This window comes from Solanum dulcamara, chromosome 2, assembly GCF_947179165.1.
Source record: "Solanum dulcamara chromosome 2, daSolDulc1.2, whole genome shotgun sequence".
Taxonomy (NCBI): Eukaryota; Viridiplantae; Streptophyta; class Magnoliopsida; order Solanales; family Solanaceae; genus Solanum; species Solanum dulcamara.
The window spans coordinates 42,289,239-42,315,017 of NC_077238.1; positions in this window are offsets into that span (position 1 = coordinate 42,289,239).

Genomic DNA, 25,779 nt, shown 5'->3' on the forward strand with positions numbered 1-25,779 from the left:
TGAGGATGGAGTAGGAACATTAGGAAGAGCCATGATACCTTGGTTGGTCACCACTCTGGATAGCATAGTGATAGCGGTTAGGAACTCTGCATTAGTAACTTAGACCGGTAGAGGAGCAATTTCTTAAGGAGCCGGGGGAGCTTGGGATTCATTAACACTCTCTCACCTTGGAAATAGTGGTCATCTTAGATCTATTTTTATGAAAATTGCAAAGAAAGACCATTACGGAAAAGAAGTCTTAACGTAAACTCTATACCACGACATGGATCATTAAAGAGGTGAGAATTCCTTAAACGTCTCATAGCCTCTTACTCATAAGTGTGGCACACTTCACACCCATTAATAAGACTCTACTTGATGCGACACATTAGACACCCTAGGATACTTGGAAAACCTTATGCTTTGATATTAAGTTTGTCATGATCCGACCTAGGGCCTAGTTGGAACACGGTGATCGAATCCCAAAAGGGCTCCAACCAAGCCTCTTGTACATATCATAAGCATACATAAGGTAAAATATAAAAGCAGAAACATCATAAGAGAGTTTAAAACATGAATAGAAATCAGAAAATGTCTTATGATAACATAGACTTAAATATATGTCCAACTAGATGCCTCTAAACATGAGTATGGGTAGGGGCAAAGACATGTCCTTATCTCACCCGCAATACACAATATAAGCAAAAGTCTTTTGATAGGAAAGTAGTAAGTAACTTAAAACTAGTCCTCGATCAATGAGGACTTACCACAACACCTTCAAATAGGAATGCCTACTAGTTACGTGGACGATTAAGATCTTCAACCTCAACCCCTACATTATGAGATAATGTAGGCAAAAAGTATGCATTTGTACGTTAGAATGTACTAAGTATGAGGGCACGGCATGCAATGTAAATCATGGAATGCACAGGTTAAGTAAAACACATGATAAGATGGAATACATAAAGTCATGAGAAAATCATATTGACCAAAGTATTTAAAAACATAAATTTGAAATCATAATATACGTAAAAGATCATACTTATGTGGAATAGGAATCATAACCGACAATAAGATCATGTGAGCTATAACATGAAATCCGATGATACCCACATCGAGAAGAAGAAGGCTACTTTGCCAAGGTAGACTCCTAATCATGAACATGTTCTATTTGTGGATCCACTAGCTAGGACATAAAGGCAATCTACGGTGGCACATAGTTTTTGGGATATGAGGCTGCTACTAAGGCTTTTTGTAGGGCCCCTACCTCAAGTCCACTAGATGCTAAGTAAAATCCCACAAAATACATACATAACATAAGATCATAATATCATATATCATAGTCATAATCATAGGCTTGAAATAATAGAGTAGCTCATTTTTATAACATACTTGTAATGTAAGAATTGTCCTTTCATCATTACAATTATATTTACATAATTTATATCATTAGGCCTTAGGTCAACATATAGGATCCTAAGTCACCTTACTTCATAACTTGCATGAAATTCCATAATTTAAGACAAACTTATAATTCATGATCATAAGGAAACACATAGTCATAATTCATACTTTGACAATTCATGACCATAGCTTGTACTTGAAATTAGGGTATGACATAGATGCATGATCAATTGACTTGAAAATTATGAAATTAACTTGAAGATATGTATAATCATAAACTTTATATCAACCCATACATAATTCATATAGATAATATCCTATAGAAGTATAAATCAAACTACCCATAGTTTTCATCATGAACCCTAGAAATATAACTAGGAGAATTCATAGAAAAACTCTTTAATTTAATTCAATAACTATCAATTTATATCAAAATACACTCATGATTATATTTTAAATCAAAATTCATGCAATTGGAATAGAGATCACAAAACTCATAAAATACCATACTTTAATTTGATAGAAAACCTTGAAAAATTGATTGGGCTTCATGGATGAAAGGATCCATGAATCAATACCCACATACCTTTAGTGAGAACACCAATTAATTTGGAAGAATTTGAGAATTTTGATGGAGAAATTGAGTGAATTTTCTAGAAGTCTTCAATGTAAACCCTTGAGAGCCTTTTTGTAGAGAGAGAAATATTTGATAAATGAAATGTAGAAGAATGAATAGAATTAGAAGTTTAGGTTAATTTATTGAGTTTAATTAGGTCCTAAAAACATATAGGTTTATTAACTAATAATTTAGGAAAAGTCTAAACCGCCCTTAAAAAACTTAATTTCGGCCAGAAAACCTTCTCAGGTTTGCGACATGGTCCTGTCGCAGACCACTCGGCCGAAAAACTATCCCTAAGTCCGCAATGTGGTCCTGTCACGAACCATACTAATTTGTGGATTCTTTAAAAATCTTTTTTCTATTCTACAGGTCCCAAAAATCCACGAAGACCTTTTTCTCGCAGATTTTGACCCCTGATCGATATTCTGAACTTGGATTTTCCAAAAAGATTAAGGATAATATGTTACATGAGCAGCCTATTTCTAAGGCATTCTTAAGGTATCTTGTAGGCATTTTGAGGGATGTTACAAGGGACTTGTCTTAGCCCCGTTAATTTTAAAAGTTAGAGATATTGTTGGACATATGTAAGTTGAAGATTTACTATTATGATTTCTGCTTGTTCATTTATTTTCATTACCTATGAAAGTCTAAAAGAATGCTAAGAGACTTGTTTGAGGTACTTTCGGGTTCTTCATTTGCCATGTTACGTCTAGACCCTAGGCTTTGGTCATGATAAACTTGGTATAAGAGCCTGAGGTTTTGAATGGTCCTCAAAGTCCAACATACCACATCAAATAGGATCTTGTTCATGGTTTTGAAGCACGTCATAACTATGAATAGGAGACTATGGGACGTTTAGGAAAGTTTTCTCTTCTTTCAAATTCATGTCGTACCTTAGAGTGTCCTAAGCTTTCCTTTAAATAATGACCCTTTTCCTATTCTCAAGATAATGACTTGTGGAAAAACATCTCTTCGAGAAAGGGTTGACGATGAGGACGAAGCTCCTCTGGTTCTCAATGGCCCACATCATGAGGAAAGGGTAACCCATGCTGAGTTTTGCAATATCATTACATTGTTGAGTCATATCCAACCAAGGGCATCAAGTGTTCCTCCTTCCCAAATAAGAAATCCGGTCTCTAGGATTCGGGATTTCCAAAGGATGAATCCACCCAAGTTCGATGGTTCTAAGCTAGATAAGGACTCTTTATTCATTGAGAAGGTGTATCGGGTTGTGGCTATCATGGGTGTGACATCTAATGAGAAGGCTTATCAAGTGGCCTATCAACTCAAAGGTGTGGCTCGAGTGTGGTACGAATAATGGGTTGTTGAGAGGGATGAAGAAATGGGTCTAATAGGATGGGAAGAGTTCAAAGGTGTCTTCCTAGACATCTTCTTCCAATTAGAGCTATGGGAGGCCAAAATTCAAGAGTTCATCAACCTCTGTCAAGGGAGTATAAGAATGAGGGAATATGCTCTCAAATTCACTAAGTTGTCAAAGTATGTTCCCTTCATGGTCTCCAACCCAAGAGCTAGGATGAGCAAGTTTATTTCTGATGTCTCAAGCTTAGTGTCCAAGGAGTGAAAAATGGACATGTTGGTCAAGGATATGGACATCTCTCGGTTAATGACTTACGGAGAAAAAATTGAACAAGAGAAGCTGAGAGAGATATCAAAGGGGTTTAAAAAGGCTAGAGTGGATGGTGGAGGGTTTAACCCTCAAAGGTCCAGTTAGGGTAACAATGGCAAAGGCCAAGGTAGGCAACGGTTTGTAGGACTATGTTCCACCAATACTCCTCCTCCAAGGTTCAACAAGGACAATGGTGCTAAACCAATGGTTTCAAGAGAGAATGTTGCTGCTCAAACTTTCTCTGCTTGCAAGAAGTGTGGAAGAACTCACAAAGGGGAATGCTTAGCCGACTCTAATGCATTCTTTAAGTATGGCAAATTGGGACACCATGCTAGGGATTGTAGAGATGGTGGTGGTAGGCCTCAAAGCCAAATTGCTCATGGTTAACAAGCCTAAGGAGGTGTCCAATGCACCAACCTCTTTTATGCCTTGCATAGGAGATGAGAGGTTGAGGACGCACCCAATGTCATTACCGGTATGTTAAAGGTATTTGCTTTTGATGTCTATGCACTATTAGATCTGGGTGCAAATTTATCGTTTGTTACTCCGTTACTTGCTAATAGGTTTGATGTGTCACCCAAAATATTATTAGAGCCCTATTTGGTGTCTACCCCTATTTCTGAGATGGTTATTGCTAGAAAGATCTATAGGGGTTGTCCCATGTCTATCTTACATAAAGTTATTCCTTATGATCTAATTGAGCTTGACATGGTAGATTTCGATGTTATTCTTAGGATGGATTGGTTACATGCATCTTATACTTCCATAGATGGTAGGACTCGTCGAGTCAAGTTTTAATTTCCAAATGAGTCTGTCATTAAATAGGAGGGTCATGATTCGATGGTGAAGGGTAAGTTCATTTCTTATCTTAAGGCCCGAAAAATGATTTCTAAGGGTTGTATGTACCACATTGTGAGGGTTAGGGATCGACTCTAAAAGTCCTCCTCTTGAGCCGATTCTCATAGTCAATGAGTTCCCTGATGTCTTTCCGATGACTTTTCCAGTGTCCCACCTGAATGAAAAGTTAATTTTGGTATTGATCTCCTCCCCAATACCCAACCTATCTCTATTCCTTCTTAGCGGATGGCCTCGATAGAATTGAAAGAGTTGAAGGAACAATTAAAGAACTTATTAGAAAAGAGGTTCATAAGACCGAGTATTTCACCGTGGGGTGCTCCCATGTTATTTTTGAGAAAGAAGGATAGGTCACTTTGAATGTGCATAGACTACCAACAATTATATAAGATGACCATTAAGAACAAGTACTCACTCCCTAGAATAGTTGACTTATTTGATCAATTACAAGGGGCAATTCACTTCTCCAAGATCGACCTTCGGTCTGGCTACCACCAACTATGGGTGAGGGAGTGTGACATTTCCAAAATGACTTTCCAAACAACGTATGGTAACTTCAAGTTTGTGGTTATGAGTTTTGGGTTGACGAATGCACCGGCGATCTTCATTGACTTGATGAAAGGGTGTTCAAACCTTACCTTGATACTTTTGTAGTTGTCTTCATTGATGATATTTTGATTTACTCTCGGGGTAAGGAAGAACATAAAAATCACTTGAGAGTTGTTCTTCAAACATTGAGAGATATGCAATTATTTGCAAAATTTAGTAAGTGTAAATTTTAGTTGAAGGAGGGGAATTTCTTGGTCACATAGTATCCGGTGATGGGATGAAGGTTGATCCTATAAAGATGAATGTAGTCAAGAATTGGCCTATACCATTGTCTCCTTCAGACATTAGGAGCTTCTTGGGTCTAGCCGGGTACAATAGAAGGTTTGTCAAAAGTTTTTCTTCCATTTCATCTCCTATGACAAAATTGACCTAAAAGAGTCAAATTCTTATGGATGGATAAGTGTGAGAAGAGTTTTCAAACCTTGAAAGATCGACTTACCTCCACTTATATTTTGACTCTACTAGAAGGATTAGAAGGATTTGTAGTTTATTTTCATGCTTCAAAGATTGGTTAAGGTTGTGTCTTAATGAAAAATGGCAAGGTCATAGCCTATTCTTCTAGAATATTAAAGGTGCATGAGCGTAACTACCCTATCCATGACCTTGAATTGGTGGCTTTTGTTTTTTCTTTGATGATTTGATGGAATTAACTCTATAGGGGGCATGTAGATGTTTATACCGATCATAAAAGTCTTCAATATGTGTTCACCTAAAAGGACCTTAATCTAAGGCAAAGAAGGTGGCTAAAACTCCTTAAGGACTATGATATGAGTGTGCACTATCATCCGAGTAAAGCCAATGTGGTTACTGATACACTTAGAAGAGTGTCTATGGGGAGTGTGACCCATGTTGATGAAAGGAAGAGGGAGTTGGTAAAAGATGTTCACCGGTTGGCTAGATTAGAGGTGAAGTTGTGTGGTACTGATGATGGTGGTATGGTTGTTCACAATAAGTTTGAATCCTCTTTGGTGGTGGATGTTAAATTAAAGCAAGATCTTGACCTGACATTTATTGTGTTAAAGAAGTTGGTGAAGGAAAAGAAGATAGAGGTCTTTTCCCAAGGGGGAGATTGGGTGCTATACTACCAAGGTCGGCTATGTGTTCTGGATGTTGATGGCCTAAGGAGTTTTATCTTGATGGAGGCTCATAATTCTACATACTCTATTCATCCCAGTTCGACGAAAATGTACTGAGACTTAAAATAGTTCTATTAGTGGGATGGCATAAAGAAGGACATAGAAAGGTTCGTGTTCCAATGTTCAAATTGCCAACAAGTGAAGGCCGAACATCAAAGGCCGAGTGGACTAGCCCAAGATATTGAAATCCCTACTTGGAAGTGGGAAGATATGAATATGAATTTTGTAGTGGGTTTGCCTCATACCTAGAAGCGTCATGATTTGATTTGGGTAATTGTTGATAAAATGACTAAGTCGGCTCACTTTCTACTGGTTAAGACTTCCTATAGTGCCGAAGACTATGCCAAGATATATATTCGAGAGTTGGTGAGGTTCCATGGTGTGCTGTTATCCATTATTTCGAATCGTGGTACCCAATTCACATCTCACTTTTAGAGATCATTTCAAAAAAGCCTCGGTACTAAGGTAAAATTAAGAACCACATTCCATTCTAGAACGGATGGGAAAGACAAAGGACGATTCAAACACTAGAGTTTATGTTAAGGGCTTGTGTGTTGGATTTTAAAGGAATTGGGGTGATCATCTACTACTCATCGAGTTTGCCTATAATAATAGTTACCACTTAAGTATTTAGATGGCGTCGTTTGTGGCTTTGTATGGGAGATGATGTAGATCCATGGTTGGTTGGTTCGAAGTAGGTGAGATAACCTTATTGGGCCCTGATTTGGTACTTGATATTTTAGAGAAGGTGAAGATCATTAGAGAAAGGTTGAAGACACCTCAAAGTCATCAAAAGTCCTATTTCGATATTAGAAGAAGGGATCTTGAGTTTAATATCGACGATTGGGTGTATCTAAAGGTTTCACCCATGAAAGGTATGGTTTGGTTTGGTAAAAAAGGGAAATTGAGCCCTAGGTATGTAGGGTCTTAGAGAATCATGAGACGTGTTGGAAAGGTTGCATATGAGTTGAAGTTGTCATTGGATATGGCCATGGTTCATCCGGTGTTCCATGTGTCTATGTTGAGAAAATATGTGGGTGATCCTAGTTCCATTGTTCCTTTAAGAGTAGTCCATTGTTCCTTTAAGAGTAGTGAATATTGAAGAAAACTTGACCTATGAAAAAGTTTCGGTTGAAATTTTGGACCGGCAAGTTAGGAGATTGAGGAACAAAGAAGTTGCATCTATTAAATTCCTTTGGAGGAATCAAAAAATCAAAAGTGCTTCATGGGAAGCGGAAACGGATATGATTAAGTGATACCCTCATCTCTTTCCCCCTACCCAAACTTAAGGTATTAAGTTGTCCTTGCTCAATTACTTGAAATCCTTGCATTTCAACTTTTCTTGTCATATGCGTGCAAAATTATGAAATATATTATGAATGATTTTTTAAATTGCACTATTGCATTAATGATGGGTTGTTGGTTTACATTCTACTCTACTCATGGTAAGTCTTTCCTCATTAGAGGACTAATTCTCCCAAGGGGGAGATAATGTAAAAACCTCTAAAAACGTTGTATATAATGTTCCAATTATCGATGAAAATGATATCTCTTTTGTATTTTTTACATAAGTTTTAATAAGATTGTCCAAATTAGGTGATTGAAATTTTTGAATAACCCGAACATCAGTACCTACAACTTTTTTAGACCATATTTTATATTTCGGAGGTTAAGTAGGTCAAATAAATTAATTGTTGCAAGATATAGTGCGGTGATGAAATGGAGTATTTGTAGAAGAAAAATCATATCTCGTTGTAGGTTGCTCCAAATTGGTTGATTCAGAAATGAAATGAAAGTATACCTCTAGTTCAATAATTCATATTAAGAAACTAAATCCTAATGAGGAAGTTATCTTTTTCAAATACTGCTCCGAAAAAGGGTATTCCGTTAAAACAAGGTTCATCTCTCCAACCAAGGAAAGATCTAGATCCATTTGACATCACCCATGACATCAATAGTCCTCCATTTGACATCACACATGATATCACAATCTTCCATTAAATTTTCAAAAAAAATTTTATAATTATTTTAATTATTGTTAGGTCCCTCCTTCACACCTATAAATACCCACCTTATTTCATTATTTTGTTCATCAAGCTTTCTCAGGCAACTCTTCTCTCTATACACTCCTTTACTCATTCTCAAAATATAATTTTAGTTCTTAGTAGTGTATAAATACTATTCTGGTGATTCATATACTCTGGGTAGTACACAAAATGCTCTGGCGAGGAGAAAATGCTAGGATTCAAGAGTGTTTATTAAGTCCTTCGATTCTGAGTAACGCTTCGGATTTCAAGTATGTAAGGCTTCAATGATAGTATTTCTTCCACTCTCATTCCTAAATTATTTTTATTATATGATAAATTATATTTATTTTCTTTAATATTTACTCTACGGTATGTGGGTGTTCATCCATGGGTTCTTCCACCCATTTGTCTAAAACTCTTTCGACTAAATCTCTTGATTTCAAGTAAGATTTTCTTATGGGTAATTTTTATTTCTACTTAATAGAATGAATCATGGTTAAACTAATGATTATTGGTCTATTTTGATGCAAAATAATTTCATATGTATGAATTGATGGTTTGCAAGTATTTTCTCTATTTATCTCTTTAAAGATTCTTGAAATTCGTGGTATATTGTTTAAAGCATGATTTTTAATTAATGGATTTCAAAGTATTTATGCATATTCATTTATATACACGTTTGCAAGTTGAAGAGATTTGAACCCACCTAGTTTTCCTATGTTTTAAATGAATTTTGACTTAAAAAATTTGGCTCCAAATGAATGTTTATGAAAGCAACACTATGATAAAAAGGAAACCTTATAAAATAAAAGAATAATGAAACGTTATGAATGATGAATTCTTTATGCTATAAGGATAATTCTTGGATATGTGAATCTCCAAATGTTTTAATGAGCTATTCTACCAAATATGATGTTTTGAATTCTCAATCTATATGCTATGACTATTTTGAAGTATTAAACTATTCCATGGGATTGAATTAGCACCAAATGGGTCATTGAGGTGGGATTCGGTAAGGGAATCCTAGTAGCAACCCCTTATCTCATTAACTATGTGCCAACATAGGAGCCCTTGCAGGCTTAGGCTAATGCATCCACAAATAGACCTTAAAGATAAAGTTAAAGAAATGAATGAAGTTGATGGAAATCTACCTGGCAAGTAGTCTCCCCGGCCAACGTAGAGGGTTTTGTTGAATTTCATATAATAGCTCGCATGGTCTTAAATGTCGGTTATGGTTATTTTCCCACAAAATGAATGTTTTAAAGGATATCTAAATGATTGATTATGCATGCATTGCATTATGTTTCATATTACATAAATGTTTTAATGTTTCCTCAATGTTCATACATGCTTACATACTTAGTACATTCAAAGTACTAACGCATACTCTTTTGCCTAATGATATCACCATGTAGGGACCGGTGCTCCTCCTCATTCTCCTCCACATGGCTAGTTGAGATTTCATTTGAGGACTACTTTTGGTTAGTTCCCATGTTCCGTGAACAATATTCCTTTATCTTTCTAGCTTATGATATGTTGAGATCTTTAGACACTTCCTATGGCATTTCTTTCTATTATGATTGAGGATGAGCTAGGGACTTATCTTATCCTTGTTAAAATCTAAAAGTTAGAGGTATTGTTGGACATATGTAAGTTGAAGATTTACTATTATGATTTCTGCTTATTTATTTATTGTCATTACCTATGAAAGGCTAAAAGAATGCTAAGAATCTTATTTGAGGTACTTTTGGGTTCCTCATTTGCCATGTCACGTCTAAACCCTACGCTTGGGATGTGACAGCACTGTTCACCATAATCGCAAAGGCCAAATTGATGGGAACCAGATATCAGCTAAAATGCTTATATTCACCAAGTTCAAATACTCTAACGGGATGCTCGGAATTAATTTGAAATCATATGTGCGCAAATGAATAATTCTACCCTACGCAATTCGACATTTCGGACATGATGAAACAATAAAAATTTCCATACGAGTTTATTACGACTGAATGTGGGTCCCACTCCCAATGCCATTTTTATCTAAATTCTACAACGAGTCTCGAGATTAGACCAAAAGCCTCAAGAAGCGAATGAAGAATCATTCTAGACTAGACTCGATATTTCAAAAATAATTGCACTGACAAAATTTTTATCCGAGTGCATTTTTCAAGAATATTTACCAAAGTAAACCATAGGCCAAATTTCAAAGGCAAAAGCGTCAAATAGTCCCAAACTCGTATTAATTACCTTGATACTCATTCCAACCATGCTACTAGCCTAATTTGGCCTTTTTAGAGTTGATGGAACCATCAGAATTCAGTTCTGAGGTCTTTTACCTAAATTTATGACTGAAGTCAACTTTTTAAGTTATAAATGCTCTAAAATAAGGAAATGGGCCTAAAATCCAAAAGAACGACCAGGCGACCAAATAGTCAGTATCAGCAAGTCATAAATGTCTTGGGTCACTACAGGAAAGATATAAAAGCTGAAAAGTTTGGAAGATGAAAACAATGACCTGAAGGGTCATTACAACATCCACTATTATAAGAACTTTCGTCCGCTAAAGTAAAAGTATAGTCACAACCTGGAGGCATGAAAAGATGAGGGTACCAAGCCCGCATGTTCTGCCAGACCCTCAAAAATCCTCTCAGTTCGAACAACACAGTCAGAGAATCAGGCTAAGAGAAAACTCCTCAAATCCACTTCTAACTCAAGAAACTACTCCAATTCCTTCTTGGGTTCCAACACTCGCTTGCTTAGCCCGATCTTGACCAAAAAAACTGGATTAATCTAAGGAAGACCAAACTACACCAAAACCCCTGAAATGGGAATTGCAGGACTATGGAAACTACAGCTCAACTAAAATTTCCAAATACTGGTCTTATGCTTCCAAGTCTCTTTTCTTCTAGCTGCCTAGGGCATTCTGCTGGTCCTTAACTATCCTGAATATGACTAACACTATCGGAAACTTTCTTACAGAACCACATAATACCAACCTCGAAGGAGTTACATACTCTATATAAACATCGGTTGATGACAATAACCTAAAACAAGGAGACAACCTAGGGTAGAGCCCAAAACTCCAATCGCAACTTCAAAACCCACAATTCAAGCAAAAAAACACAATGTTCTAAAACTGAATTGTTACACCCCACACTCTCATGCTCAGAATGTCTATTAAGTTCCTTAGACATTATCATGTAAGCCGGATAAGCTACGACACTATCAAACGACTTTAAGGAAAGACAAATGTGATACCCCATAGTAGAGAAGGTTGGAAATAGAGTCATAAGAATCCGGAAGGAATTGGAGGCCAAGTAATGAGTTGTAGGACTCAATTTACCTATGTAAGCTACTAAATTAGAATTCTTACATACTTGAGATACTTGAGGACATACCAAACTTACGTATCACAGATTACATAGGCACTTGAAATAAGACGAGATTACGAACCCATGAGGAAGGGAAAAAGAAGACACGTGGCAGCCAATGGAGGAGAGACACATGGAAGCACCTTAAGCAAGTAGGTGACCCACATACTTATGGTCAATTAGGTGACCCACCTACTTGGGAGGTGGGTCCCACAAGGACATGTGGCAGCCTAGGGGTAAGGCATGGATTCGTGGCCCAATAGGAGCTGGACACGTGTCACCCTATAGGGATGACACATGTCACCTCCTAGGACCACATATATACATGTATATCATGTCTTAAGTACAGTTCCTGAACTTAAACTTCAGCAAACAAAAAGAAAAGCAAACCCTAGAATAAGAGAGAAAAACGTGACGGCTTGGAGGAAAAAAATAGGTAAGTCCCGATTTTACTCCATAAATTAATTAGCTAAGGTATTATTCTATCAATTTTAGGTGGTTAATAACGAAACATACCTATTTGGGGCAGAAAAAACGAGTAACAAGCAGCCACAACATTTCAGCCGCGTCAAGGAGGTTCCGAAGTTAATTTTCAGCAAGTTTGGGAAGCCATATAATAAGCTATCGCTTGATTCTCTTATTCCACGTTTTGTAAAGGATTTTTACATGTTATGAGGGTGTGAATAATGTTAATTTAGGTTTTGTAGAAGCACCAAATGGACAGCAAACAGTCCACACAGTTTCAGCACGACTAGAGAAGTTCCGAGGCAAGTTTTGGCGAGTTTTGGCTAATTTCGGGTAAGGTAAGACTTATCCTTTAAATTTGGACTTTATGGGGTTGTTATGTAGGGTATTATATACCTTTTATACTGCTGTAAGTATAAAAAAGGTCATGTAAATGCTCGACAATAGAAACAATTGAAAGTGAAGTCGTCGTAATTAAATTGTAGTCGAAATGGGTTGTTGTGCATGTGGGGTGATGCTGCAGGTGTGTGGTGATGTGTTGCAGGGATTAAATTTATTTTAAAAGATGTTTGGGTGCTGATGGTTTCATCCACATGACCCCTCATTTCGTATAATTAAAGGTTTTGCGAAACATAGACTAGAAACCCTATTTTGGTATTACAATTTTCAGCAAGTCGGGTGGAGTTTATATTGTGTAATGTTGCCATGTTTTACTTGTATATGAGCTGCAGATTGTTGTTTTTGGTTGGATGTATTAATTAGGTATGTAATTGGGAATTCGGATAGGGCATATTATAGGGGAGATGTTGCCCAATGTCCGGTAACTTTTTAAACGAGTTAAGGAACTAGTCGAAGGGGCGAGCGAGGAAATGAGTTATGTGAATACTAAGGTGCAACGAAGGCACTGAAAAGTTTAAGGTTGTTGATACTCGCCTTGCTTCCATGTTAAATAGGTTTGGAGGACGACGGCGTGGACGTGATTAAGAGAAGTCCATACGAGGTATGTGAAGCTTTCTTTTGGCATGTTTTTGGAATAAGTATGTAGAGTTATCCTTCTTTTCTTTTGGCATGTCTTAGATGTAAGTTATGAATGATATGTATATGATATTTAGGATTCAATCCATTCATAAAGCCCTGAATATAAGTTGAAACTCTCGTTTACTTTTTGATGTTAGAACTCCTGCAATAGCTGGGTTGTTGCCTTTAAGTCTTCTATGTGATGAAAAGTAGTACATGTAAAGCCTATCTCTTCTTTCCTTTAGAATGACTTAATTTTAAGTAAAATGATATATGATATGGGTTTAGAGGTAATTCCATTTATGAGCTCTGAGTGTAACTCGTGACTTATAGTCACTTCTGGACATTAGGAGTCTGAAAGTAGTCAAACTACTATTCTCGAGCCTGCTATATAATGAATAGTAAGTGGAGGTACCAGCTCCTCTATTTAAAGGCTCTGAAATCATAAATGTGTCTGATTGCATCAGTTGAGTCTTTAACTAGATAAATTGTGTTTCTGATTTCATAAATTGTGTGGCATTATCTTGATGCATGTCTGTGATCACTGAACCCCCAACTGATGTAAGCCCTAATGACATCTAAAGGGGTACCTCAGATAATTACTCCCCTGGTCTTCAGGTGACGGTTCACTTGACTATTTCATTGAGTCTCAAATAATGACTTAGTTGCATATAGTTTCTCACTACTCTACTCATGCATACTGTAATCCATCCTTCACCGCGTCCCACGATGGGCCGAGAATAGTTATCGTGCACAGATTTACTACTTCTTTCACTGTGTCCTGGGCCAAATTTGTATAGTTCCACGCACGAGGAGACAATTCCGTACATGAGGTATGATATATGTTATATGTTATGACGATATGATTATTCACCGAGTCCCGGGTTGGCTGTAATATGATGGTGTATGTGGAAAAATAAGGAATGAACACCGAGTCCCTCCTTAGAGGGACGGATACAGTATGTATATTATGATGGTCCACTATAGACGTACACCACTCCATTCACCGAGTCTCTCACTAAAGGGCCGGACACTTTATGTAGGCATGCATATGAGATTAGAGTGATACATTTGTGACCCCGAGCCCCGTAATGAACCGGATGTAATACAATGACATACATGATAAGATTATACTATATACGATGATATGATGAAACAAAATACATGTGCCCACAAATCACTCTTCCACCTCACATTTGAGTCAAACATCCTAATCCAAGGGAAACCATACTGGTAGGCAAAGCATAAACATGAACAATTGATCGATAAATGTCCATGATCACTTGCTCCGACTTACAAGTACTTTATTCTACCGAATATGACCAAAGAAAAACTTCCATCCTGAACAAATTCAAAACCACAAACTCCACGAATTACTTTGGCCCCATTTTGTAAATGAACTTTCTAAAAAACTTTTAATTCCCCAATTGACGCTTAAGTATTAACCCGCCAAGGGACACCACCATTCCATCTCTATAAAAAAACTGAACCTAGAGAGTTACCAACCCAACCACAAAGAACCAACCACAATAGCAACAAGGTACAATAGGAGATCACACTTTCCAAATCCCAAATAGTCAAATCCAGCACCAAAACTCCCAACAGGGAGGATTTTAAAAGATTGAACAAACAAAGCACCACAACACAGCCGAGAATAAAACAACGGTGGAAGGGAAGAGATGGCCAACTAGGATTACAGCAATACCATTAAATATTACAACACCCTTCACACAGCTCTAACAGTCACACTTCTCCCAGCTATGCTTAAATTTAAAATAGCAAGACTCCTATAAGGGAACCAACCAAGTAGGTAGAAGAGAGCAAACCTCAACTCCGTAGCCTAAGGGCTGAAAATACCAATAAGGCCTAGGAAGCAATCGACATATAGAATCTACAATAACTCCAAAGATGATATACCTCCATTCACATACTATCTCAATAACCAATCTTTCAACTACGAACCAAACGATGCCAAACAATAGAGACAGCTGTCTAAGCTAAGAAAAACTAAAATGGTAGATGAGCATTACTAAACAGAACAAAGCTAGCCATACACAATGGTCAAAAGTTCCATCCAACCACTAACCCACCGAGACAACTTGCATCCAAGTCAACCTTCTAATCTAACCCAAATCCACCAGTACCACAATTCTTAGAGCTAACAAATCTGGTCTAGCCAGCTATCTAACAAGGATCAGAACCATAACAAAATTAACAGTAAGGGAGACAAAAGGGAAAGATCACTAGCTCGACCGTGAACTCAAAAATACCACACAGGCAAGGTACGGGTAGTTGCTCAGCCACTACTATTTAACATAGAAAATCGACATAGTCGATCCACTACCAAAGGAAATTAACTACAGGGCTAAAACACACACATACAATTAAAGATAAGGCAGCCATAGAGGTCAGGAGGTAACTAACAAGGGAAATAGAAATGTATGGGTATGAAAACCCCAAAACCACACTAATTAAGAAATATAGAGCAAAATAAGGAAATCAATCAAATACCATAAATACCTGGATCCTCGGCCTCAAGATGACTCATAGAAGCATAGAATGGAATATGACCGACCTCGATATTAGTACCTAAAGCATCACCAGTAAACCTCTAAGCTCTACTTAATCGATAATGGTCCATGAGCACTCGCTCTAACTCATAAGCACTGTATTCTACCGAATACACCAAAAGCAAAATTTCCATCCTGAACAAATTCAAACTCACAGACTCCATGAATTACTTTGGCCCCATCCTATATATGAACCATCTAAACAACTTCGAATTCCCTAATAGAAGCTTAAGTATTAACCCACAAAGGGACACCACCATTCCATCTCTATAACACAACCTGAACCTTGAGAGTTACCAACCCGACCGCAAAGAACCAACCATAATGGCAACAAAGTGCAATAGGAAATCACACTTTCCAAATCCCAACTAGTCAAAACCGGCACCAAAACTCCCAACAGGGAGGATTTCAAAAGATTGAACGAATGAAGCACTGCAATACAGCCGTGAATAAAACAAAGGTGGAAGGTAAAAAACGGCCAACTAGGATTACAGCAATACCATTGAATGTTACAACACCTTTCTCATAACTCCAACAGTCACACTTCTCCCAACTATGCTTGAATTTAAAATACCAAGACTCCTATAAGGGAACCAACCAAAGAAGGAAAAAGAAAGAAAACCTTAACTCCGCAACCTAAGGGCTAAAAATACCAATAAGGCCTACGAAGGGATCGACATGCAGAATCTACCACAACTCCAACAATGATATACCTCTATTCACATACTATCTCAACAACCAATCTTTCAACTACAAACCAAATAATGCCAAATAATGGAGACAATCGTCTAAGCCAAGAAAACATAAAATGGCAGAGAAGGATTACTAAATAGAGCAAAGCTAGCCATACATAATGTTCAGAAGTGCCATCCAACCACTAACCCACAGAGACAACTTGCATCCAAGTCAACCTTTTAATCTAACCCAAATCCACAATCACCGCAACTCTCAAAGCTAGCAAATCTGGTTTAGCCAGCTATCTAACAAGGATAGGCACCACAACAAACTCAACGGTAAATGAGGCAAAAGGGAAAGCTAACTAGCCTGGCCGCAAACTCAAAATAATACATACAGGCAAGGTACGGGGAGTTGCTCAACCGCCACTATTTAACATAAGAAATTGACCTAGTCGATCCATTACCAAAAGAAACCAACTACAGGCTAAAACACACACATAAAAGTCCAGATAAGGCAGCCACAGAGGTTAGGAGGTAACTAACAAGCCAAATAGACATGTATGGGTATGAAAACCCCCAAAACACACTAATTTAGCAATATAGATAAAAATAAGGAAATCAAGAAAATACCCCAGATACCTAGATCCTCGGCTTTAGACTGACTCATAGAAGCATAGAATGGATCATAACCGACCTCGGTCTTAGCACCTGAAGCATCACCAGCAACCCTCTAAGCTCTACCTCTAAATAGAGGCGGCATAAAACCCTAATACTAACCTAGCTGAGCAAACTGTGGAAGGGTCCTATGCTGGGAGCACTCTCTAGACCAATGACCTAGCTCTCTATAAGTATGGTAAGGTCCAAAGACTGAAATGCCAGCTCTCATATGGGTCACTCCCTGGACTAGTAGAAAACCTCCCCACAATCATAGAATCCTCTAAATTCTAAAGCCTAGCGTGAAGAAAGTGGAGAACTCCTCTAGTGGCCCCTAATAAAATATGGTCTATCTCTAATGCCCCAAGACCCCACTTGGTGCATTTCACCACTATATTGATGGAGAGTCCTTTTGTCGGTATCTCTATAAACCCAAAGACATGCCTGATCTAGGGTTTTTGCATGTCCAATCACCTAAGGAAAGTAGACCTAGCCTCTATCAAGCACTCTGACATAATTTGGAGTGGAAAAGACAATACCCTGATGAACTCCCAACTCATATCCATATCTATAAAGGATGATGTGGGGTTATTTCTAACACACCTAATACATTTTGTGACATACTCTGATATTGAATATGAATCCTGCTGGGGAACCACAAACCCATCCACCAAAGCTCTGGTATAATTATTGATGCTCCGGCCGTTATATTCTTAGCACATTGATCTATAGAATTTCCACGTCCAACTCATATCCAAATCTATAGGGGAGATATATGTTGATCTATAGAATTTCCATGCCCAACTCATATTCTTACTCCCAACTCATGTCCAGATCTATAGGGGAGATGTACATTGATCTATAGAATTTCCATGCCCCATATCTTTACTATTCTTAGCACATTATTCAATTGGCTTTGGATATGATTATTACCACTTGGACACATGATACATGGCAAGGACCAACATACATCTCATTCTCTTCGTTACTCTTCTTTGATTTATAATCTTTGTAAGGCATGTGATACAAATGACCAACTGATCAGTGGTAGACGAGGATGACCCATGCTAGGCATTTTAACCCCTAGGATGCCATCTTTATAGTTATCCAAATTGGGATTGACCCATGCTAGGCTTTTCCCCTAGGCTGCCACCCTTATACATATGAATTGGTATCGGACCATACTAGGCATTCTAACCCTTGAGCTTCCACCTATTAATATAAATCTTTTCTTTCAGGATCAGCTTATGCTAGGCTTTTAGCCACTAAGCTACCACCCATAATTATATAGATTCACTTTACCTTATCTCATTAATCTTTGAGATTATTCTTTTGGTGTTCATAACTCTTTGGAGATTTTAGACTATATACCAATGATGTAAATATGTGAATAAAATATTTGAGGCAACACAATGATATAGGAAGCAAAATATAACTTTGATGTGATAATTAGGAACTTATATAACTTAATAAATTTCATTAGGCACCAAGAATATATACAGATGATCCATGAAGGTGTGTGGAAAGTAAGTACATTAGGACATATAGTAAATGAGTCATTAGGGTGTATAACAAGTAAGAAAATGATTCTACTTAGCATATGGTTAATTCAAAACATATTTGGATATTTTAATTAGCGCATACATGCAATTCAAATTGAAATGTGTAACACCTCAAATAGAGAGGTAAGGACTATATAAGATGATATGACAGCAATTAGTAGATGGTGTCAAATGAAAGGGTGCATAAACATTTGAACTAATAAAGCATGTGAGTAGATTGAAATTAGGGACAGTGTATTCCAAATAAGGACATAAAAATTGTATAACAGAGCAAGTAAGGTTTCTGGAAGGTAACATTTTAGACTATCACAATGGGAGCGATATCCAATGAAAGGAACGTATCAATATTTGAGCAAATGGCGTATATGCTCAAATAGACAATTGAAGCAAATTGGTAGTACATGGACAGAATGTGTATCCAATATATAAACACTCTTAACATGTGTAATCTAGAATCTTATTGACTCACATAAGAGATATATGTGATAAGGGTTCGTGCCTTAACCACGAAAGAGATTTTAGTCTTAAATACCTAGTCCTCCGACCAGTACTATGTAGTACCATGATTAAGCCTTACCTTTAAGGTGATAATCTACAATAGTTTCAAGTAATACAACTTATATAAGTGTCTTACTAACAAGCCTTGATCAATTCAACTTACTGGAATTGTAGCCGAGCAGCAAACTTGTAACCCCAATACTAAAGGGTGATTTTTTCTTGTGTAGACTAAGTTCACATCAACAAACCTATTATGATTTAGGAGAATGAGGTCTTAATAAAGCCTACAGAAAAAGTGTCCAAGTATATAGTTAAGGTTAAAGTGATTATATTTGGGCAGAAATAAGGAACTAAATTAAGTAACCTACCAGCTTGACCTATGTGCTTCACCTACTAGTTTGACCTATGTACTTCACCTATGTGTTTCACCTACTTGCTTACACGTGCTACTTGCTTAAATATGTTATGTTCTTACACATCATATGTGCTTTGATGTCCTACTTACTAAAGTAGCAGACACGCTTTCTTAAAATAAAATTTATATCCTACTTGCCTAAGATCCACCTACGTGATTAGGGAAATACTTCTAGAAGTTGGCCATAACAAGATTTGATCTAATCCATAGGTGTTGGTATATATGTGTGCGTGCGTTAAAAGGGTTGCATAAGACCATGTGAAGGGGGAAAACATTAAGTACTTGTTTAAAGGGAAATCTTACTTTAAAGTAATTGTAAGGAGGTGGAGATGAATATAACTCAAAAATCAAAATTTCTTTATTCTTCTCTTCTTTTATCCCCTCTCTCTCTCTCTTTCTCTCTCTTAAAGACAATTCTCTCCACCAGACTATACCATTACAGCCAAAAACATCTCTCACTCTCTCCTTTTAGTTTTAAGAAATCTGAAGGTTTAGTACAAGGGGATTAAAGAGAAGAAATCAAGAATTTGCAGCCAAGTTCTCTTCTTGGAAATTCAAGAAAAGGGGGCTGGAAATTTCTCTCAAACTAAGATAATAATTCTTTCTCCTCTTATTATGGTATATGATATTATAAGGGTGTTTAAAGTGTTTTTAATGGGTAAGACTCATGGGACAATGAATAGCATCCATGAGTCCAAGTTTTATCGATTATTATAGAAAGGTTTGGGGTTGTCTACGTATGGTGAAGTTTGGAGTAGTGTTGGGTGGATGGTTTTACTCATTGGTGCTAAAGGACATTATTTTATACCTATATATATTAGTAAAAATTTTATTTGTACGTATAGGACAAGTTGGGTGTTGAAACACTATTTCTGATAATTATGGAGCTTTATATCCGCTAGGAGTTTGACATAATGTTATAGTGATCGATTTCATGACCTATTGACCCTATTTACATGTAATCTATCTGTATGATGTATATTATAATTTATAGTGTTGTATTACCCTAATAAAAAGTTGTGTGAAGTGTTTTTAAGGCAGAAACAAAGGGTGTAGTGATACATCATTTAACTTGAGAGTTGTGCAGGCTTGTTGCCCGTTATATGCCTAGTAAGACCTCAAAAATTAGAGAGTTGGAACCAAGGAGAAAAGTCTAAAAATATTGAACTGACCCAAGTATACAAGTCACTTTACAATTTGTAGAGCTCTTGACAGCTCATAAAGTTGAGTCGTAGAATGGCCTCTTGAGCAAAAAATAGATATTGCCCTCAGAAGAGGTTCTACGACTCAACAAAATGAGTTTTCATCCTGTTAACGGGTCGTAGTAACCCCTTGTCAACCAGATTTAAGAGGCCTTGTTCAAATTTTCCCCAAGACCAAGGTGACGACTTGACAAGATGGGACATAGAAAACCTTACGGGTCATAAAAACCACCCGTCATAAAACTTTAGAGACCCTAAAATTTGTCGGATTTGAGACTTGCAGGACAAGCCTCAGGAATGACTCATTTTCAAGTTGAAGGGTCATAAAATTGACCCATTTCCAAACTTTCAGAGGCTCGATTTTTAGACCTTTTCTCAAACCTGCAAGAGTTAGTTCTTAGGTTCAAAATTCAAAATTTAATGAGGGGTAATTGTGTCTTTTTCAAAGTTTGGTTCAATGAACCTAAACACTTTTATGGCCAATTTCAAAGTATATGAATATTCAATTCTTCAACTTCTCCTCCTATTTAATTCTATCTCCCAAAAATTTGCCAAAGGCAAAGTCTCTCAAGGTTTCTCTTCAATTTCTAGCTAGGGTTTCTAGATTTCTTCAAGGTTCTTCTTCAATTCTTAGTGAATTCAAGCAAGGTATGTGGGGATTCATTCATGATCACTTTTCACCCATGAAGTCCCAAAGATTTCTCAAGTTTTCATTCAATTTATTATTGATTATTAACCCTAATTTTTTTAAATTGCATTGGACTGATTTAATTCCTTGTTAGATGTTATCGATGATCATTATATGCATGTTCTCAAATGAATTGCATGATTTTAAGTTGAGTTATATATGCCCATGAATAAAGCTATTTTCAAGTTATGATTATGAGTTAAAGATGAGTTTATGAGTTGATCATGAGTTAAATGATTTACAATGAAAGTTTTCAATGATTTAAAGTTGAGATTATGATTTTAAAGTTAAATTTATGATGATGATCATAGTTAAGATCAAAGATGTGATTATAGTGTGATAAGTTCAATTCTCACACAAGCATGTTTAATATGGTGATAAGGACAATTCTCACTGAAGTTATGGATTCTTATGAATCACCAAATTAGATGACCTATTCCTAATATGTTTTAAACATGGATTGATAGGCAGTTACTATCCTTTCTTATTATGTTATAATCATTTTTATGAGTTTTCGTTAGGATATTGATGAAGCACCGAGAGAGCTTCTAGGTGAGGTTCAATTCGGTAACGCAGCTAGTTACCCAAGAAAATTCTAGTAGCAACCTAATATCCCAAACTACATTCCCCACTAGGTTGCCTTCATGGCCTAGCTAGTGAATCCATATAGCCTAGTTGAATAGTTACTTTTGAAGTATGCCCTGGCAAGGTAGCCTCCCTTGTTTCGATGCAGGAGTCATCGACCTTTCTTGATGAAGGAGTCATCGGAGTCCATGTAATAGCTAGCATGGTCTTAGTTATTGGTTAATGGTCCTATCCCATACAAGTTGGAGTTAAGTTATGAGTTTATGATAAACTTTTATGATATGCATTGACTAAGAGTTTCTTATGTTTTAAATTACTTTTAAGCTTTACTCATGTTCATTATGATTGGTCATGTATCTTATGGATTATTTATTACGTTCTTTTACTTTTTCATGCATACCTCACATACTTAGTACATTCAAACGTACTAATGCATATTTTGCCTATATTGTCTCATAATATAGGGATGGAAGACACTCACATTCATCCTATTCGTGGCTAGAGTTTACCCCAGATTCTCAAAAAGTTGGTGAGTTCTCATTCTATCAAGGACATAACTTTTATTCATATTTCTATGGTTTTGACTTTCTTCTTTTGTTAGGGTGAGCTAGGAGGTTGTCCTAAGCCCCCATCAAAGATTATACTAGAGGCATGTTTAGACAATATTATGGTGTAGTCTGATTGGACATTTATAGAGTTGATCTCCCTTAGTCCCATTACCTTGTGATGATTAATTCTGCTTATCTTTATCTCATTTTTTACTTTATGTACTGATGTATGATAAGATGGCTTAGGGTTGGGGTCCCTAGTATCCTGATCGCCATGTCGTGGCTTGACCCTAGTTTGGGTCATGACAAACTTGGTATAAGAGCACAAGGTTTAGAAGATTCCTAGGGAGTCTTACATGCCACATTAAGTAGAGTCTTATTTATTGGTGTGAAGTGCGCCACATCTATAAATAGAAGGCTACGAAACATATTAGAAAAAGTCTCACTTCTTTCATGATCTTTGTCGTGTGGTAGAGTGGTTATGTCTTTTCCCTCTAATGTTAGTTTTTTGAAATTTTCAGAATATGCCTCCACAAAGATACCCCATTAGAAAGAACATGGTTAAAGAGGAGCAACAAGCTTCGAATGGCCCTATGAATGATCGAATTTCCAATACCGAGTTTTGAGAAGCCTTTCAAGTACTTGCTCAAGCCATTACGGCTCAAGTTAACTGTGAGGTGGTTGCTCCTATTAACCCAAATACTGGTACGGTGGTAACAAGAGTTTGTGATTTCATGAGGATGAATCCTCGGGTGTTTTAGGGTTTTAAAGTTGATGAGAATCTATAAGATTTTATTGATGGCATCCATAAGATTGTTGAGATCATGGGGATTAGCCCAATTGAAAGAGCAGAGTTGGCTATGTACCAATTAAGGGATGTTTCCCAAATTTGGTTTGATCAATGGAAAAGTGAGAGGCCTAGAGAAGCGGAGCCCGTAACTTAGGATGAGTTCAAGGGGGTATTTCTTGATCAATTTTTCTCATTAGAGTTGAGGGAGGCTAAAGTGCAATACTTTATAAAGCTTAATCAAGGTGGAATAAATGTGATCTAGGGAGTATAACCTCAAGTTTTCTCAATTTTAAAAGTATTTTCCATTTATGGTTGCCGACTCAAGAGCTCGTACGAGCAAGTTTGTATCGAGGTTGTCGGATTTAGTAAAAATGGAGTGCAAAATAGCTATGTTGATTCAGGATATAGATATACCTAGACTCATAATCTATGTGGAGCAAGTAGAGGGTGAGAAATTAAAGATGAAGAATATGGAGTTCAAGACCGATGATAGTGAGTTGTCTCATGCTAAGTCCAGAAGTGGTAGATGTCCTCAATTTTGCCAAAAGTACTCTGGCCAAGGGTCTTCTAATGTCAGTACTCCAAGATTTGACAAGGATAGGGTTCCCAAACCTAATCCTCAAGGAGGTGCTCCTATTGGCCAAGCTACTCCCGCATGCAAAAATTATAGTGGGAACCACAAGGGTAAATGTCTAGTCGGGTAATGTGTGCTACCGATGTGGTAAGCCTGGTTGTCATGCTAAGGAATGCAAGGTCAAATATGTTCGTCCTCAAAGCCAAGTTGCTCAAGGTTCCCAAATCCTACCAAAGGGTGGTAAACACAACAATAGGTTTTATGTTCTTTAGGGTAGGCAAGAGGTGGAAGAGACTCCCGAAGTTGTTATTGGTATGTTACGGGTCTTTTACTATGATGTTTATACTTTTCTTGATTCGAGTGCAAACTTGTCTTTTGTCTCCCCTTATGTGTCGATGAGATTTGATATTAGTCCTAAGATATTGTTAGAGCCTTTCTCCATTCATACTCTCGTAGGTGAGTCAGTTGTGGATAAAAGAATCTATAGAAGTTGTTCGATTATGGTCTTTCATAAAGTTACCCTATGTGATATAGTTGACCTTGAGATGACCAATTTTGATGTTATACTTGGTATGGATTGGCCATATGCATGTTAAGCTTCTATTGATTATAGAACCCGAGTGGTTAAGTTCCAATTTCCAAATGAGCTGATCCAAGAATGGAAGGGTAGTAATTCTGTGTTCAGATGTCAATTCATTTCGTTCCTTAAAGTTCGGTAAATGATTTCCAAGGGTTGCATATATAATCTTGTGAGGTTTAGGGATGAGAATTCTGAAGCTCCTACTTTAGAGTCGGGCCCCATTGAGAATGAGTTTCTGGATATGTTTCTCGATGATTTACCCAGTGTTCCTCCCAAAAGGGAAATAGACTTTAGCATAGACCTTCTTTCGGATACCCAACCTATTTCTATTCCTCCTTACCGGATGGCTCCGATAGAGTTAAAGGACTTGAAGAAACAATTGATGGACTTGTTAGACAAGGAATTTATTAGGCCAAGTATATCCCCATTGGGTGCTCCCATATTATTTGTTAGAAAGAAGGATAGTTTACTACGTATGTGCATTGACTACCAGCAATTGAACATGATAACCATCAATAATAAGGTAATAGCCTATGCTTCTAGGCAACTTAAGGTGTATGAATGAAACTATCCAAATTATGATCTTAAACTAGCGGGGGTTGTGTTTGCTTTGAAATATTGGAGGCACTATCTTCATGGTGTCCATGTGAATGTGTTCACTGACCACAAGAGTTTACAATACGTGTTTAAGCAGAATGACTTGAACCTTCGGCAAAGGAGATGGCTTGAATTGTTGAAGGATTATAATATGAGTATGTTGTTTCATCCGAGAAAATCTAATGTAGTTGCTGATACACTAAGTAGATTGTCCATGGGTAGTGTGGCACAAGCAGAAGAAGATAAGAAATAATTGATTAAATATGTTCATAGAATGGCACGTTTAGGTGGGCATTTGGTTGATTCAAATAATAGAGGTGTTAAGTCCAAGCAAGACTAAGATCCAATGTTGGTTGAGTTAAAGAAGTTTGCTGCCGAAAAATCCATTGAGGATTTCTCCCAAGGGGGAGATGGTGTGCTACATTACCAAGTTCAATAGTGTGTACCCAATGTTGATGGGTTGAGAGAGTTGATATTCAATGAGGCCCATAGTTCCCAATATTCGATTCATCTGGGTTCCACCAAGATGTATCGTGACTTGAGAGAAGTGTATTGGTGGAATGGCATAAAGAAGGACATAGTGGAGTTTGTAGCTACGTGTCCAAATTTCCAACAAGTTAAAGTTGAACACCAAAGATTGAGAGGTCTAGCCCAAGACATTGAAATTCCTACTTGGAAGTGGAAAGATGTAAGTATGGATTTTGTAATAGGTTTGCATTGTAATAAGAAG